Here is an 18,404-nt window from a genome sequence, read left to right as displayed (position 1 = left end):
GAGTATTTATAGAGGCGGAGGTAGGTCAAGAAGCTTCTTGTTTGTCGGATGTGGGGTTCCGGCAAACCCTTAAGGTTCGAACACTGGGGTGCGCGCGGAGTCTTTCCCTCCTACCGATCTACGCCTTAGCTCGCTAAGATCTCACGGACGAACTCGACGAACTCGCAATACAAAGAGACACGAGATTTATACTGGTTCGGGCCACCATTGTGGTGTAATACCCTACTCCAGTGTGATGGTGATGGATTGCCTCTTGGGCTGATGATGAACAGTACAGAGGGAAGAACAGCCTCCTGAGGTTGAGGTGTTCTTGTGCTTGGTGGCTTAGCGGGTGAGAGCTGGATGAACTGCTCGATCAGATGCCCCCTACTGTGGTGGCTAGCTCTACTTATATAGGCCCTGGTCCTCTTCCCAAATATTGAGCGGGAAGGGAGCCAACAACGGCGGGCAAATTTGAAGGGGGGCAGCTAGTACAAGCTATCCTGACAAAAGTGGTCTTCGCATGCGAAAGGCTCTGGTGGTGATGCCGTCTTGGGCTCCATGATGACCTCCGCCTTGCCGTCCTCCTGGTCTTGGTCTCGTTGCACCGATATAGCAACCTTTACCTGATGCCTCAGTACTCCTCGCCTGCGCTGGCCTCCTTAGCACCAAAGAGGAAACAAGGACGCTGCGCGTGCTGGCGCCCGCTTGGTGTCGATCGTCATGGCTCATGTCACGAGAGCCTCGCGAGGTTCGCCCCGCCTTGATATCTCCGCTCCTCGTGAGCTTGCCTGACTAGGCCACTCCTGAAGAGGTCTTGCGTCATCCGCCTCGCGAGGCTTGGCCCCTCGCGAGGGTCTTGGATGCCTTGTTGGTGAAGATGGGCCGTACGGCCTGCCGGCTTAGCCACGCCGTGGGCCACAGGCAGACAAGTCTGGGGACCCCCGTTCCCAGAACGCCGACAGTAGCCCCCGGTCCCAAGGTGCGCTCGGGCTTGGCTTCGCGGCGAAGCCAAGGGTCAAGTACGGAGCACCGCAGGCCCCAAAAGCCTGCGGCCTCGGTTGACGCGTGGCGGTTGATTGGACGTGGGCGTCTCCGCTTCCCAACGCTGCCTCGGCAACTGCACGACTTGACAAGTCCCTGCAACATGCAAGGAAAACCATCATTACCTGCGATCGTGGGAGGCGCCGGTTGGCCTTCTCTTGCTATAAATGGGGAGGGGGCGGAGCCCCCGTCGCCCATATCTTCCTCGCTTGCTTGCTTCTTCTTCCTTGCTCCGTTGCTTGCAGTGCCACCAATGGCGCCACGAAGGAAGTTCTCTGCCGCTGAGAAGGGAAAGGCTCCTCGCGAGGGGCCCGGCTCCCCGGCGCCCAAGCGCGGGCGCGGCCGTCCGCGCAAGCACGCCGCGTCCCCCGCCATGGCCCACCGTCGAGGTGACGCCGCGGCACGCGGAGGGGGTCGTCCTAACAATGGCGATCCAGTTGACGAGGGGAGGCGTGCTATAGTGGCACGGCCTCCCCGTCCGCGCTTCCATACGGTGGAGGTGTTGCCGGAATTTGTCGTCTGGTCGGAGAACCCGGCCGGCAACTGGCTCCAGCTTCCGCGCTTCTTCGTCGACGAACTGCCGGCCCCTGGTCCAGGCAGGCTCTGGTTGCAGGCGGATGGGTGCTGCGGCAAGGCCTCTTGGGTCGCGGTCGAGACTTCCGCCGCGGGCAACATAGCCCTGGCCCGCGGCTGGCACACGTTCGCCCGCGCGCGCGGCCTGGGCAGGCGGTGCACCCTCCACTTCAAGTACGACAGTGGATCGACCCTCTATGTGAGGGTGTTTGGGGAAGATGGTCGCCGCACCAGGTGCTGCCCCGAGACGAATGACGGTGAGGAGGTGCTCGGCCTTGGTGACGGTCGCGACGAGGATGAGGGCGAGCCTGCCCTCGGTGGCGACCGTGACTCCTCCAGCTACGGGGGCTCTTCCTCCGGCGACAGCTCCAGCAATGGTGGCTACGACCAGCCGCCGCGCCACCGCGCCCGCTTCGAAGGCGGTAGCGGGTCATCTCGTCTCCGCGCCTCCGTGAAGCGCGAGGAAGGGTCTGGCTCGGCTCGAGGCGTCGCTAGGGCCTGCCTTTGCGGATCGCTGCAACGCCGCTTTGTTTTGCTCTTTGTTTCTGCATAAAAAATGAAACCAGTATGGGCCCACGGGGGCGTGTATCGAACTGTGGTTCCTTGGTTATTGCACTGTGCGTGCTATTCTAGTGCTGTGTTGTTATTTTGCGCAAGGATAACTTAACCTGGTGCGTTCAGGATGCCCTCTTCCTTACGAGGCGTTTGTTTCCTCGTGTCCACCTTAACCTGGTGGCCTGTGTTTTCTCAGAAACTGCAAAAATTCGTTAGGAGGTGTGCTAGAGGATTTGCCATCCGCCCAAGCCTCGACCTGGCGCTTTGTATCGCGGTACCCGAGGGGCACGGATTAGGAAAGATGCGCCAGCTTTCGGGCTCGAACGAGGGTGGCTCGCGAGAAGGCAGAGAGGAGAAAAATGCTCGCGAGGGCACCTGCCTAGCCCCCTCGCGAGGTATGCGAGAGAGAGAACATGAGCAAACTAGAGCCGGAAAATGCGGTAAGAGGCGAGGGAATCAAATCAGCAAGGAACATCAAAGGTAAACTTCGATTAAGGAAAAGCGAGCCAACTATGGAAAGTAAATGAAAAGCCGCGTCCGGCACCTAATCTAGTCTTCAAGTCTTCTCACCAGCGCGGAGCGAAGTGCTGCCACTAGGCGTGGGTGGGAGCCCCAGGGCTTGAGGCCGGCGCTCCTGAGACTCCGGGGCGTGTACAGCCCCAACTCATTATTACGTGAGAGTGTCACGGGCGGCGATTCTTCACAGGCACCGGGCCTTCTTCACAGGCTCTGGGCCTTTCTTCACAGGCTCTGGGCCTTGCTTCATGGGTAGAATTTCCAGAGGTGCTGGATGTTCCAGGAGTTTTGGATAGGTACCCCGTCTTGTGTCTCCAGGCGCACGGCGCCAAGCCTGGAGATGTGGACGACCTTGAACGGGCCCTCCCACATTGGAGAAAGCTTATGCAACCCTTCCCTGGAGAGGACCCGCCTCAGGATGAGGTCGCCGACCTCGAGCGTCCTGGAGCGGATGTTGCGGCAGTGGTATCGCCGCAGCGCCTGTTGGTACCTTGCCGCCATTAATGCAGCCTAGCAATGGCGTTCCTCCCCCAGCACGAGATCCATCCCCCGTGTGGCGTCCTGCTGCATTTCGTCGAATGCCAGGACCCGTGCGGAGCGATGCTTGACCTCGTGAGGGAGGACTGCTTCAGCTCCGTAGACGAGGAAGAATGGAGTCTCGCCCGTTGGCTTGGTGGCGGTGGTGCGGATGGACCACAGCACGGACTGGAGCTCATTGTGCCAGCCCCTGCCGCGGGCCTCCAGCTTCTTCTTGAAGGTCCTGGTCTTGAGGCCCCTCAGGACCTCGGCGTAGGTGCGTTCGGCCTGGCCATTGCTCCTGGGGTGCGCTACCGAAGCGTAGCAGATCTGCGTTCCAAGGTTAGCACAGTAGGTTTTGAAAAGGTTGCTAGTAAACTGCGAGCCGTTATCTGTGATTATGCGGTTGGGGACCCCGAAGCGGCTCACGAGGCCCTTGATGAACTTGGCAGCAGAGCCGGCTGGGATGGTACGGACGGCTTCTACTTCCGCCCACTTGGTGAACTTGTCGATGGCGACGTAGAGATAGCGGTAGCCCCCTGGCGCCCGAGGGAACGGGCCTAGGATGTCCAGCCCCCAGACCGCGAACGGCCATGTGAGCGGGATGGTTTGGAGGCCCTGAGTAGGCTGATGGATTTGCTTGGCGTGGAATTGGCAAGCTTCGCAGGACTTCACCAGCTCGGCTGCGTCGTTGAGTGCTGTAGGCCAGTAGAATTCACTGCGGAACACCTTGCCGACGAGGGTCCGTGACAACGAGTGGTGTCCGCAGTCCCCGCCGTGTATGTCAATCAGCAACTCCCTTCCTTGATCGCTAGAGAAGCAGCGCAGCGTGACATCGTTCGGTCGTTTCCTGTATAACTCGCCCTCTTGGATACAGTATGTCGTGGCTTGCCGGGCCACGCGCTCTGCGTCCTCTTCCTTCTCCGGCAGCGTCCGGTGCGTCAGGTACTCCTTGAATTCCTTGGTCCAGCATTCCTCCTGAGGCTCGAGCGCCAAGAGCAGGCGAGCTCCTGAGGTCGGGCCACTGGCTGGGGCTCCCGTGGCCGGAGGCTGTGGGAGCTCCTCCCGAGGCTGAGTCATGCTTGAAAGAGGTGGCGTAGCTGATGGCCTAAAGAGCCGCTCTTCAAAGACACCGGGCTCCTGCAGGTGCCGCTTGGAAGGCGCGCTCAAGGGAGCACACCGCATCTCTCTCTTCACACGGGACCGTGATGATTCCTCCGCTTCCCGGCATCTTGAGGACGTTGTAGCCGTGGTGGGTGACTGCCATGAACTTGGCCAGGGCCGGATACCCGAGGATGGCGTTGTACGGCAGGCGGATGTGCGCGACGTCGAAGTTGATGAGCTCGGTGCGGTAGTTCTTGCGTTCTCCGAAGGTGACAGGCAGGCGGACTTGCCCTATCGGTGTGGTGGAACCGTCGGTCACTCCTGAGAAAGGTTTGGTAGGCTGGAGCTGCTCATATGGCACTTGGAGGTTGTTGAACGTGTCGACGGACAGGACGTTGAGCCCTGCGCCGCCGTCGATGAGGGTCTTGTTAACCTGCACATTGCTGATGACTGGGGAACACAACATCGGGAGGGCGCCGGCGGTCGCCGCGCACTTGAGCTGATCTGTTGAGTTGAAAGTGATGGCGCATTGGGACCACTTGAGCGGGCGTGTGGCTTCGAGCTTAGGGAGCACCGCGTTCACCTCGCGAGAAAACTGTTTGAAGATGCGCTGAGAGGCTCGGGCCTGGGCGCCGCCCAAGATGCAGGTGATTGCGCGCGGCTCCTGGAAGCCCCCAGCCCCCTCGTCCTGATGGTGGTCGTCGTTCCTTCTTGGTGGCGGCTGCTACCTCTTGAGCACTATGTTGGTTTTCCCTTGAAGAGGAAAGGGTGATGCAGCAAAGTAGCGTAAGTATTTCCCTCAGTTTTTGAGAACCAATGTATCAATCCAGTAGGAGGCTACGCGCGAGTCCCTCGTACCTACACAAAACAAATAAATCCTCGCAACCAACGCGATAAGGGGTTGTCAATCCTTACATGGTCACTTACGAGAGTGAGATCTGATAGATATGATAGGATAATATTTTTGGTATTTTTATGATAAAGATGCAAAGTAAAATAAAAGCAAAGTAAAAGCAACGGAAATAACTAAGTGTTGGAAGATTAATATGATGAAGATAGACCCGGGGGCCATAGGTTTCACTAGTGGCTTCTCTCAAGAGCATAAGTATTTTACGGTGGGTGAACAAATTACTGTTCAGCAATTAACAGAATTGAGCATAGTTATGAGAATATCTAGGTATGATCATGTATATAGGCATCACGTTCGAGACAAGTAGACCGACTCCTGCCTGGATCTACTACTATTACTCCACACATCGACCGCTATCCAGCATGCATCTAAAGTATTAAGTTCATAAGAACAGAGTAACACCTTAAGCAAGATGACATGATGTAGAGGGATAAATTCATGCAATATGATAAAAAACCCATCTTGTTATCCTCGATGGCAACAATACTATACGTGCCTTGCTGCCCCTACTGTCACTGGGAAAGGACACCGCAAGATTGAACCCAAAGCTAAGCACTTCTCCCATTGCAAGAAAGATCAATCTAGTAGGCCAAACCAAAGTGATAATTCGAAGAGACTTGCAAAGATAACCAATCATACATAAAAGAATTCAGAAGATTCAAATATTGTTCATAGATAAACTTGATCATAAACCCATAATTCATCGGTCTCAACAAACACACCGCAAAAGAAGATTACATCGAATAGATCTCCACGAGAGAGGGGGAGAACATTGTATTGAGATCCAAAAAGAGAGAGAAAGCCATCTAGCTACTAACTATGGACCCGAAGGTCTGAGGTAAACTACTCACACTTCATCGGAGAGGCTATGGTGTTGATGTAGAAGCCCTCCGTGATGGATGCCCCCTCCGGCGGAGCTCCGGAACAGGCCCCAAGATGGGATCTCGTGGGTACAGAAGGTTGCGGCAGTGGAATTAGGTTTTTGGCTCCGTATCTGATCGTTTGGGGGTACGTAGGTATATATAGGAGGAAGGAGTACGTCGGTGGAGCAACGTGGGGCCCACGAGGGTGGAGGGCATGCCCTAGGGGGGTAGGCGCGCCCCCCTACCTCGTGGCTTCTTGCTTTGTTTCTTGACGTAGGGTCCAAGTCTCCTGGATCATGTTCGTTCCGAAAATCACGTTCCCAAAGGTTTCATTCCGTTTGGACTACGTTTGATATTCTTTTTTGCGAAACTCTGAAATAGGCAAAAAACAGCAATTCTGGGCTGGGCCTCCGGTTAATAGGTTAGTCCCAAAAATAATATAAAAGTGAATAATAAAGCCCAATAATGTCCAAAACAGAAGATGATATAGCATGGAGTAATCAAAAATTATAGATACGTTGGAGACGTATCAAGCATCCCCAAGCTTAATTCCTGCTCGTCCTCGAGTAGGTAAATGATAAAAATAGAATTTTTGATGCGGAGTGCTACTTGGCATAATTTCAATGTAATTCTTCTTAATTGTGGTATGAATATTCAGATCCGAAAGATTCAAGATAAAAGTTTATATTGACATAAAAATAATAATACTTCAAGCATACTAACTAAGCAATTATGTCCTCTCAAAATAACATGGCCAAAGAAAGTTCATCCCTACAAAATCATATAGTTTAGTCATGCTCCATCTTCGTCACACAAGAATGCTCTCATCATGCACAACCCCAATGACAAGCCAAGCAATTGTTTCATACTTTAGTAATCTCAAACTTTTTCAACCTTCACGCAATACATGAGCGCGAGCCATGGACATAACACTATGGGTGGAATAGAATATGATGATGGGGGTTATGTGGAGGAGACAAATAAGAGAAAGTCTCACATCAACGAGGATAATCAATGAGCTATGGAGATGCCCATCGATTGATGTTAATGCAAGGAGTAGGGATTGCCATGCAATGGATGCACTAGAGCTATAAATATATGAAAGCTCAACATAAGAAACTAAGTGGGTGTGCATCCAACTTGCTTGCTCACGAAGACCTAGGGCACTTGAGGAGGCCCATTGTTGGAATATACAAGCCAAGTTCTATAATGAAAAATTCCCGCTAGTATATGAAAGTGACAAAACAAGAGACTCTCTATCATGAAGATTATGGTGCTACTTTGAAGCACAAGTGTGGTAAGAGGATAGTAACATTGTCCCTTCTCTCTTTTTCTCTCATTTTTTTGGGCCTTCTCTTTTTTTATGGCCTTTCTCTCTTTTTTTTATAATCCTCACTTGGGACAATGCTCTAGAAAATGATGATCATCACACTTCTATTTATTTACAACTCAATGATTACAACTCGATACTAGAACAAAGTATGACTCTATATGAATGCCTCCGGTGGTGTACCGGGATATGCAATGAACCAAGAGTGACATGTATGAAAGAATTATGAATGGTGGCTTTGCCACGAATACTATGTCAACTACATGATCATGCGAAGCAATATGACAATGGTGAACGTGTCATGATAAACTGGATGGTGGAAAGTTGCATGGCAATATATCTCGGAATGCCTATGGAAATGCCATAATAGGTAGGTATGGTGGCTGTTTTGAGGAAGATATAAGGAGGTTTATGTGTGAAAGAGCGTATCATATCACGGGGTTTGGATGCACCGGCGAAGTTTGCACCAACTCTCAATGTGAGAAAGGGCAATGCACGGTACCGAAGAGGCTAGCAATGGTGGAAAGGTGAGAGTGCGTATAATCCATGGACTCAACATTAGTCATAAAGAACTCACATACTTATTGCAAAAATCTACAAGTCATCAAAAACCAAGCACTACGCGCATGCTCCTAGGGGGATAGATTGGTAGGAAAAGACCATCGCTCGTCCCCGACCGCCACTCATAAGGAAGACAATCAAAGAACACCTCATGTTTCAAATTTGTTACATAACGTTTACCATACGTGCATGCTACGAGACTTGCAAACTTCAACACAACTATTTCTCAAATTCACAACTACTCAACTAGCACGACTTTAATATCACTACCTCCATGTCTCAAAACAATCATCAAGCATCAAACTTCTCTTAGTATTCAAAACACTCATAAGTTTTTACTAATCTTGAATACCTAGCATATTAGGATTAATTAAGCAAATTACCATGATATTTAATACTCTCAAAATAATCTAAGTGAAGCATGAGATATCAATAGTTTCTATAAAACAAATCCACCACCGTGCTCTAAAAGATATAAGTGAAGTACTAGAGCAAAAACTATATAACTCAAAAGATATAAGTGAAGCACATAGATTATTCTAATAATTTCTGAATCACGTGTGTCTCTCTCAAAAGGTGTGTACAGCAAGGATGATTGTGGTAAACTAAAAAGCAAAGACTCAAATCATACAAGACGCTCCAAGCAAAACAGATATCATGTGGTGAATAAAAATATAGCTCCAAGTAAAGTTACCGATGGAAGTAGACGAAAGAGGGGATGCCTTCCGGGGCATCCCCAAGCTTTGGCTTTTTGGTGTCCTTAGATTATCTTGTGGGTGCCATGGGAATCCCAAGCTTAAGCTCTTGCCACTCCTTGTTCCATAATCCATCAAATCTTTCACCCAAAACTTGAAAACTTCACAACACAAAACTTAGTAGAAAATCTCGTGAGCTCCGTTAGCGAAAGAAAACAGAAGACCACTTCAAGGTACTGTAATGAAATCATTCTTTATTTATATTGGTGTTAAACCTACTGTATTCCAACTTCTCTATGGTTTATAAACTATTTTACTAGCCATAGATTCATCAAAATAAGCAAACAACACACGAAAAACAGAAGCTGTCAAAAACAGAACAGTCTGTAGTAATCTGTAACTAACGCAAACTTATGGAACTCCAAAAAATCAGACAAAATAGGAAGACCTAGATAATTTGTTTATTTATCAGCAGCAATTGGAATCAATATTTTATCACGTTCTGGTGATTTTTAACAATTATTTTCGTGAACAGAAAGTTTCTGGAAATTTCTGCAAGATCAAATAACTATCATCCAAGAAGATCCTATAGGTTTAACTTGGCACAAACACTACTTAAAACATAAAAACACATCTAAACAGAGGCTAGATCAAATATTTATTCCTAAACAGAAGCAAAAAGCAAAAAAATAAAAAAAAATTGGGTTGCCTCCCAACAAGCGCTATCGTTTAACGCCCCTAGCTAGGCATAGATAATTTTAATGATGCTCACATGAAAGACAAGAATTGAAGTGCAAAGAGAACATCATAAAACACGTGACAAACACATCTAAGTCTAACATACTTCCTATCCATAGGCATCTTATAGGCAAACAAATTATCATAGCAAGCAAAAACTAGCATATGCAAGGAAGAAGAAAGTGACGATAGCAATCTCAACATGACGAGAGGTAATTTAGTAAGATAAAAGTTTCTACAATCATATTTTCCTATCTCATAATAATTACATGTAGGATCATAAGCAAATTCAACAATATAGCTATCACATAACATATTCTCTTCGTGATCCACATGCATGCAAAGTTGACACTCTTCCGAAATAGTGGGGTTAACATTAACTAAAGTCATGACCTCTCCAAACCCACTTTCAATATTATTGAAACCAATATTATCAATCTCATATTCATCATGGGGATTAAATAAATTTTCAAGATCATAAGAAAAATCACCCCAATCATGATCATTGCAACAAATAGTGGACATAGCAAAACTAGCATCCCCAGGCTTAGGGTTTTGCATATTATTAGCACAATTGACATCAAGAGAATTTATAGTAAAATCATTGCAATCATGCTTTTTATTCAAAGATCTATCGTGAATCGCTTCATAAAGTATTTCATCACAATTTTCAGATTCACGAATTTCAAGAAAAACCTCATAAAGATAATCTAGTGCACTCAACTCACTAGCAATAGGTTCATCATAATTGGATCTCTTAAAGAGATTAGCAAGTGGATGAGGATCCATAAACTCTTAGCAAGCGAAGATGCAAGCAAAAAGAAGGCACATGGTAACACAAGATTGAACGGAGGAAGGGCGAATAAAACGGCAAGGGTGAAGTGGGGGAGAGGAAAATGAGAGGCAAATGGCAAATAATGTAATGCGGGAGATAAGGGTTTGTGATGGGTACTTGCTATGTTGACTTTTGCGTAGACCTCCCCGGCAAAGGCACCAGAAATCCTTCTTGCTACCTCTTGAGCACTGCGTTGGTTTTCCCTTGAAGAGGAAAGGGTGATGCAGCAAAGTAGCGTAAGTATTTCCCTCAGTGTTTGAGAACCAAGGTACCAATCCAGTAGGAGGCTACGCGCGAGTCCCTCGTACCTACACAAAACAAATAAATCCTCGCAACCAACGTGATAAGGGGTTGTCAATCCCTACACGGTCACTTACGAGAGTGAGATCTGATAGATATGATAGGATAATATTTTTGGTATTTTTATGATAAAGATGCAAAGTAAAATAAAAGCAAAGTAAAAGCAACGGAAATAACTAAGTGTTGGAAGATTAATATGATGAAGATAGACCCGGGGGCCATAGGTTTCACTAGTGGCTTCTCTCAAGAGCATAAGTATTTTACGGTGGGTGAACAAATTACTGTTCAGCAATTAACAGAATTGAGCATAGTTATGAGAATATCTAGGTATGATCATGTATATAGGCATCACGTTCGAGACAAGTAGACCGACTCCTGCCTGCATCTACTACTATTACTCCACACATCGACCGCTATCCAACATGCATCTAGAGTATTAAGTTCATAAGAACAGAGTAACACCTTAAGCAAGATGACATGATGTAGAGGGATAAATTCATGCAATATGATAAAAACCCCATCTTGTTATCCTCGATGGCAACAATACTATACGTGCCTTGCTGCCCCTACTGTCACTGGGAAAGGACACCGCAAGATTGAACCCAAAGCTAAGCACTTCTCCCATTGCAAGAAAGATCAATCTAGTAGGCCAAACCAAAGTGATAATTCGAAGAGACTTGCAAAGATAACCAATCATACATAAAAGAATTCAGAAGATTCAAATATTGTTCATAGATAAACTTGATCATAAACCCACAATTCATCGGTCTCAACAAACACACCGCAAAAGAAGATTACATCGAATAGATCTCCACGAGAGAGGGGGAGAACATTGTATTGAGATCCAAAAAGAGAGAGAAAGCCATCTAGCTACTAACTATGGACCCGAAGGTCTGAGGTAAACTACTCACACTTCATCGGAGAGGCTATGGTGTTGATGTAGAAGCCCTCCGTGATGGATGCCCCCTCCGGCGGAGCTCCGGAACAGGCCCCAAGATGGGATCTCATGGGTACAAAAGGTTGCAGCGGTGGAATTAGGTTTTTGGCTCCGTATCTGATCGTTTGGGGGTACGTAGGTATATATAGGAGGAAGGAGTACGTCGGTGGAGCAACGTGGGGCCCACGAGGGTGGAGGGCGGGCCCTAGGGGGTAGGCGCCCCCCTACCTCGTGGCTTCCTGCTTTGTTTCTTGACGTAGGGTCCAAGTCTCCTGGATCATGTTCATTCCGAAAATCACGTTCCCGAAGGTTTCATTCCGTTTGGACTCTGTTTGATTTCTTTTTCTGCGAAACTCTGAAATTGGCAAAAAAAACAGCAATTCTGGGCTGGGCCTCCGTTTAATAGGTTAGTCCCAAAAATAATATAAAAGTGAATAATAAAGCCCAATAATGTCCAAAACAGAAGATAATATAGCATGGAGCAATCAAAAATTATAGATACGTTGGAGACGTATCAGCGGCAGCGGGGGAAGACCGGTGTTGCCTTGGGGGCGATCCTCACGAGGCTGGTCCCTCCAGGCGCCCTCACGAGGATGGTCCTGCCAGTGGTCCTCGCGAGGCGTGTCGCGCCACTCCTGGCGCGGGCCACGGTCGTCCCAGCGTCCGCCTCCATGTCCTCCTCCTCGGCCGTAGCCCCGGTCGCTGCGCTCGGGGCGTCGACCGAAGCGTCCTTCTCGTATGGCTCTGAGCTCTTGACAGTCGCTGGTGTTGTGGGTGTTCAGGTTGTGTAAGGCGCAGAACAGTCGGCTGTTCTTGGATGACTCGGGCTGATCTCTGCCCCGCTTGGTGTCGGGCTCCGCTGCCAGTACTGTTGCTTCCTTGCGCTTCACGTCCTTGGCATTGGCTTTCTTCTCCTCTGTGCCCGCGGCTGGCAGCTCAAGGAGAGAGAGTCGCCCCTCCTCAGCTCTTGCGCACTTGGTCGCCAGGTTTAACAGCTCCTAAGATGTGCAGAGCTCCTCGTGGATAGCGAGCTCTTCTTTCATCTTGACGTCGCGGACGCCGTCAGAGAACGCGGAGATGATGGCCTCGTCCATGACCTTGGGGATCTTGAGGCGGGTGTTGTTGAAGCGCTGGATGTACTTCTAGAGGGTCTCTCCTGGTTGTTGCTTGATGTGGCGCAGGTCGCCCGCGGCCGGCCGGCGGTCGCGAGTGCCCTGGAAGTTGGCGACAAAGCGGTCGCGCATCTCGTCCCAGGAGGAAATCGAGCCGTGCTGCAGGTTCAGGAGCCAGGAGCGGGCTCCATCCTTGAGCCATGGGAAACCAGTTCGCCATGACTTTCTCATCGTCGTTGGCTGCTTCGATGCTCAGCTCGTAGAGCTGCAGGAACTCCGCGGGGTCGGCGGTGCCGTCGTAGCAAGGAGGCAGGTCCGGCTTGAACTTGCCTGGCCAGGCGATGCTACGCAGCTCGAGGGTGAAGGCGCGGCAGCCAGCCGTGGTTGCTAGGGCCCGCTTTGGAGGGGAAGCTTGGTCTTGACAAGGTCCGCGCGGCGCCGCTACTGGTGGCGCGCGGTCTTGACGAGGCGGCGCGAGAAGCGCGGCCGCAGCTTCTCGCGGCCGAGGGATATCCTGGCAGCTTCTTTCTTCGCGCACGGGCACCGGGAGTGGTGGATCACGCCGTGGGGCCGCGTGCCTTGGTGCCAAGGCACCGTCTTGGGTCAGAGGTGGCGGAGGCGTGCCATAAGCCTCATCGCCCGTGGCTGGCTGAGGGTGAGGTAGAGAGAGGGACGGCACCGGGGAGCCCCCTGCGGTGCGGATGAGCTCGGCGATGATACGTCTCCAACGTATCTATAATTTTTGATTGCTCCATGCTATATTATCTTCTGTTTTGGACATTATTGGGCTTTAGTATACACTTTTATATTATTTTGGGGACTAACCTATTAACCGGAGGCCCAGCCCAGAATTGCTATTTTTTGCCTATTTCAGAGTTTCGCAGAAAAAGAATATCAAACGGAGTTCAAACGGAATGAAACCTTCGGGAACGTGATTTTCGGAACGAACGTGATCCAGAGGACTTGGACCCTACGTCAAGAAAGCTACCAGGAAGCCACGAGGTAGGGGGCGCGCCCTCCACCCTCGTGGGCCCCATGTTGCTCCATCGACGTACTCCTTCCTCCTATATATACCTACGTACCCCCAAACTACCAGATACGGAGCCAAAAACCTAATTCCACCGCCGCAACCTTCTGTGCCCGTGAGATCCCATCTTGGGGCCTGTTTTGGAGCTCCGCCGAAGGGGGCATCGATCATGGAGGGCTTCTACATCAACACCATAGCCTCTCCGATGAAGTGTGAGTAGTTTACCTCAGACCTTTGGGTCCATAGTTATTAGCTAGATGGCTTCCTCTCTCTTTTTGGATCTCAATACAATGTTCTCCCCCTCTCTTGTGGAGATCTATTCGATGTAATCTTCTTTTGCAGTGTGTTTGTCGAGACCGATGAATTGTGGGTTTATGATCAAGTTTATCTATGAACAATATTTGAATCTTCTGAATTCTTTTATGATGATTGGTTATCTTTGCAAGTCTCTTCGAAATATCTGTTTGGTTTGGCCTACTAGATTGATCTTTCTTGCAATGGGAGAAGTGCTTAGCTTTGGGTTCAATCTTGCGGTGTCCTTTCCCAGTGACAGTAGGGGCAGCAAGGCACGTATAGTATTGTTGCCATCGAGGATAACAAGATGGGGTTTATATCATATTGCATGAGTTTATCCCTCTACATCATGTCATCTTGCTTAAAGCGTTACTCTGTTCTTATGAACTTAATACTCTAGATGCATGCTGGATAGCGGTCGATGTGTGGAGTAATAGTAGTAGATGCAGGCAGGAGTCGGTCTACTTGTCTCGGACGTGATGCCTATATACATGATCATACCTAGATATTCTCATAACTATGCTCAATTCTGTCAATTGCTCAACAGTAATTTGTTCACCCACCGTAAATACTTATGCTCTCGAGAGAAGCCACTAGTGAAACCTATGGCCCCCAGGTCTATTTTCCATCATATTAATCTTCCAACACTTACCTATTTCTGTTGCCTTTTATTTTGCTTTTATTTTACTTTGCATCTTTATCACAAAAATACCAAAAATATTATCTTATCATATCTATCAGATCTCACTCTCGTAAGTGACCGTGTAGGGATTGACAACCCCTTATCGCGTTGGTTGCGAGGATTTATTTGTTTGTGTAGGTGCGAGGGACTCGTGTGTAGCCTCCTACTGGATTGATACCTTGGTTCTCAAAAACTGAGGGAAATACTTACGCTACTTTGCTGCATCACCCTTTCCTCTTCAAGGGAAAACCAACGCGGTGCTCAAGAGGTAGCAAGCGACGCGGTCGAGCCACTCCTCGTAGAGGTCGTCGACGGGGCGGTAGCGCAGGAGTTCGTTTGCGGCGAGGAGTGCGGCCCGTGCCTCCATGGGAGTGCGGCGTGCGTGAGACGAGGAACCGGCTGGGGTCAGCGATGGAGTGGCGGTGCGGCCGTCCTGCCGCACCGAAGGATGCAGCGAGGACGCCTGCTGCTCATTCCCCACCGGGCCAGTGGCAGCGTTGGCGGTGGGAGCCGGAGAACAACGAGGTGGCTGTGACGCCCCCGATTTGACCGTACACTAATCATGCACGCAAATGTCTACGACCAAGATCAGGGACTCACGGGAAGATATCACAACACAACACTAAAACATAAATAAGTCATACAAGCATCATAATACAAGCCAGGGGCCTCGAGGGCTCGAATACAAGTGCTCGATCACAGACGAGTCAGCGGAAGCAAAAATATCTGAGTACAGACATAAGTTAAACAAGTTTGCCTTAAGAAGGCTAGCACAAACTGGGGTACAGATCGAACGAGGCGCAGGCCTCCTGCCTGGGATCCTCCTAACTACTCCTGGTCGTCGTCAGCAGGCTGCACGTAGTAGTAGGCACCTCCAGTGTCGTAGGTGTCGTCGTCGATGGTGGCGTCTGGCTCCTGGACTCCAGCATCTGGTTATGACAACCAGATAGAAAAGAAAAGGGGGAAAAGAGGGAAAGAAGCAACCGTGAGTACTCATCCAAAGTACTCGCAAGCAAGGAGCTACACTACATATGCATGGGTATATGTGTAAAGGGGCATATCAGTGGACTGAACTGCAGAATGCCAGAATAAAAGGGGGATAGCTAGTCCTGTCGAAGACTACGCTTCTGGCCATCTCCATCTTGTAGCATGTAGAAGAGAGTAGATTGAAGTCCTCCAAGTAGTATCGCATAGCATAATCCTACCCGGCGATCCCCTCCTCGTCGCCCTGTTAGAGAGCGATCACCGGGTTGTATCTGGCACTTGGAAGGGTGTATTTTATTCAGTGTCCAGTTCTAGTTGTCATAAGGTCAAGGTACAACTCCGGGTCGTCCTTTTACCGAGGGACACGGCTATTCGAATAGATAAACTTCCCTGCAGGGGTGCACCACATAACCCAACACGCTCGATCCCATTTGGCCGGACACACTTTCCTGGGTCATGCCCGGCCTCGTAAGATCAACGCGTCGCAGCCCCACCTAAGCACAACAGAGCGGTCAGCACGCCGGTCTAACCCTATGCGCGCAGGGGCCTGGGCCCATCGCCCTATGCACACCTGCACGTTGCGTACGCGGCCGGAAGCAGACCTAGCCTAGTGGCGTTCCAGTCCAATCCGGCGCGCGCCACTCAGTTGCTGACGTCAAGAAGGCTTCGGCTGATACCACGACGCCGGGATACCCATAACTACTCCCGCGTAGATGGCTAGTGCGTATAGACCAAATGGCCAGACTCAGATCAAATACCAAGATCTCGTTAAGCGTGTTAAGTATCCGCGAACGCCGACCAGGGCCAGGCCCACCTCTCACCTAGGCGGTCTCAACCTGCCCTGTCGCTCCGCCACAAAAATCCGCTTGCGGGTACTCCTACGAGCCGACCCGACTTTAGTCATCACATGTGTCATGTATGTAGTATATAAGTATATACCCGTGATCTCCGCCCAGGTGATCACGGCCCGATAGTATAGCACAGCAGACGGACAAGAATGTAGGGCCACTGATGGAAATCTAGCATCCTATACTAAGCATGTAGGATTGCAGGTAAAGGTAACAACAGTAGTAGCAAGGATAGGCTATGCATCAGGATAGGATATCGGAAAACAGTAACATGCTACACTACTCTAATGCAAGCAGAATAGAGAAGAGTAGGCGATATCTGGTGATCAAGGGGGGGGCTTGCCTGGTTGCTCAAACAAGAAGGAGGGGTCGTCAACTCCGTAGTCGAACTGGACAGCAGCAGTGTCGGTCTCGTAGTCTACCGGAGAGAAGAGGGGGAAGAAACAGTAAATACAATGCAAACATAAGCATGACGATGCGTGACATGACAATGAACGGTGCTAGGTGTGCCCTAACGCGACAGTAGGTGGTACCAGTGAAGGGGGGGAACATCCGGGAGGTATTCCCGATGTTTCGCGTTTTCGGACAGACGGACCGGAGGGGAAAGTTGCTAGTTCGATAGGTTAGGGAGGTGTGGTGGACGAACGGACTGCGTATTCGGATTCGTCTCGTCGTTCTGAGCAACTTTCATATAGAAAACATTTTCATCCGAGTTACGGTTTAAAAGATATGAATTTTCAAAGATTATTTGAATTTCTGGAATTATTTAATTAACAGAAAAAAGGGATATGACGTCAGCATGACGCATGAGTGACGTCAGCGGTCAACAGTCCGGTTGACTGGTCAAAACTGACACGGGGGACCCACCTGTCATAGACAGTGGGTTAACAGAAGATTAAACTAATTAATTTTTAGTTAATTAACTACTGGGCCCACCTGTCAGTGAGTGATTAAGTTAATTAATTATTTTTATTTATAAAACATTTTTCTTTTTCTCTTTTTTTTTAAATTTGCGGCGGGGCCCGCATGTCAGTGGCTGGGCCTGCCCAGTCAGCACGTTGACCCAGTCAACGGGGCCCATGGGGCCCACTGGCAGGGGCACTGGGGTGGCCCCAGGCCAGCCACGTCGGCGGCAGGTCAGTACGGCGGCCGGAGCAACTCCGGCGAGCCAAACGCGGCGGCGCGGCTCGGGAGGGGTGCGGGTTTCACGCACAGGGGGTTTGCGGGGGCGTGGCTGGGCGCGTTCGACGCGGCTCGGCGCCGCGCGTCCAACGGTGATGGCCGGAGGGGCTGGAATGGGCGGGGGCGAGTGCTTCGAGCTCGCCGGCGGCGAGGTGCTTCGGGCTGGGGGCGGGTGCAGCGTTAGAGCGCGCGAGCGGCCGAACTATCTAGCTAGGCGGGTGCGGCACGATGCGGTCGAACTAGCGGGCCTACGCCCGTGACCATTTGGTCACCGGAGACCCGCCGGCGGCGAGCTCCGCGGCGCGGCGTTCGGGCGCGCGTGGAAACAGCGGCTACGGTACACGGGCGAGCTAACGGAGAGGGGGAGGAGAAGCGGGAGCTCACAGCGGAGCCGTAGGGAGTGGCAGTGAGCTCGGGGAGGGCGCGGGGTAGCCGGAATCGGCGATGATCGACGGCGGCCGTGCGGGGAAGACGAGCTCGGGGAGGTCGGTGCAGAGGCGCTCGGCTCGTTCCCGATGGCGTAGTCGACGTAGTCGACGGCGGGGAGTCGTTCGGGCACGTCGTTGGGGCAATCGGGGCACGGTGGCCGCGGGAACGACGGTGAACGGCGGCGAGCACGCTCGGGCAGAGGGGATCGAAGGGGAGAGGGAGGTGGATCTGGCGGGGGAAGGCGCAGAGGCCGAGAGGGAGAGCGGGGGTGAGTGGGAGAGAGGCCCGAGGAGGCGGGGGTGCTGGCGCCCTTATCCTCCCCGTCGCCGGCGAGGGGGTGCGGCGGGGACGGCCCCTGTTCCGACCCCGGTCGGGGGAACAGGGAAGGAG

Source organism: Triticum aestivum, chromosome 2D (assembly GCF_018294505.1).
Source record: "Triticum aestivum cultivar Chinese Spring chromosome 2D, IWGSC CS RefSeq v2.1, whole genome shotgun sequence".
NCBI classification, from domain to species: Eukaryota; Viridiplantae; Streptophyta; class Magnoliopsida; order Poales; family Poaceae; genus Triticum; species Triticum aestivum.
The sequence above is the reverse complement of the archived record's forward strand: the minus strand, read 5'-3'. Positions refer to the sequence as shown.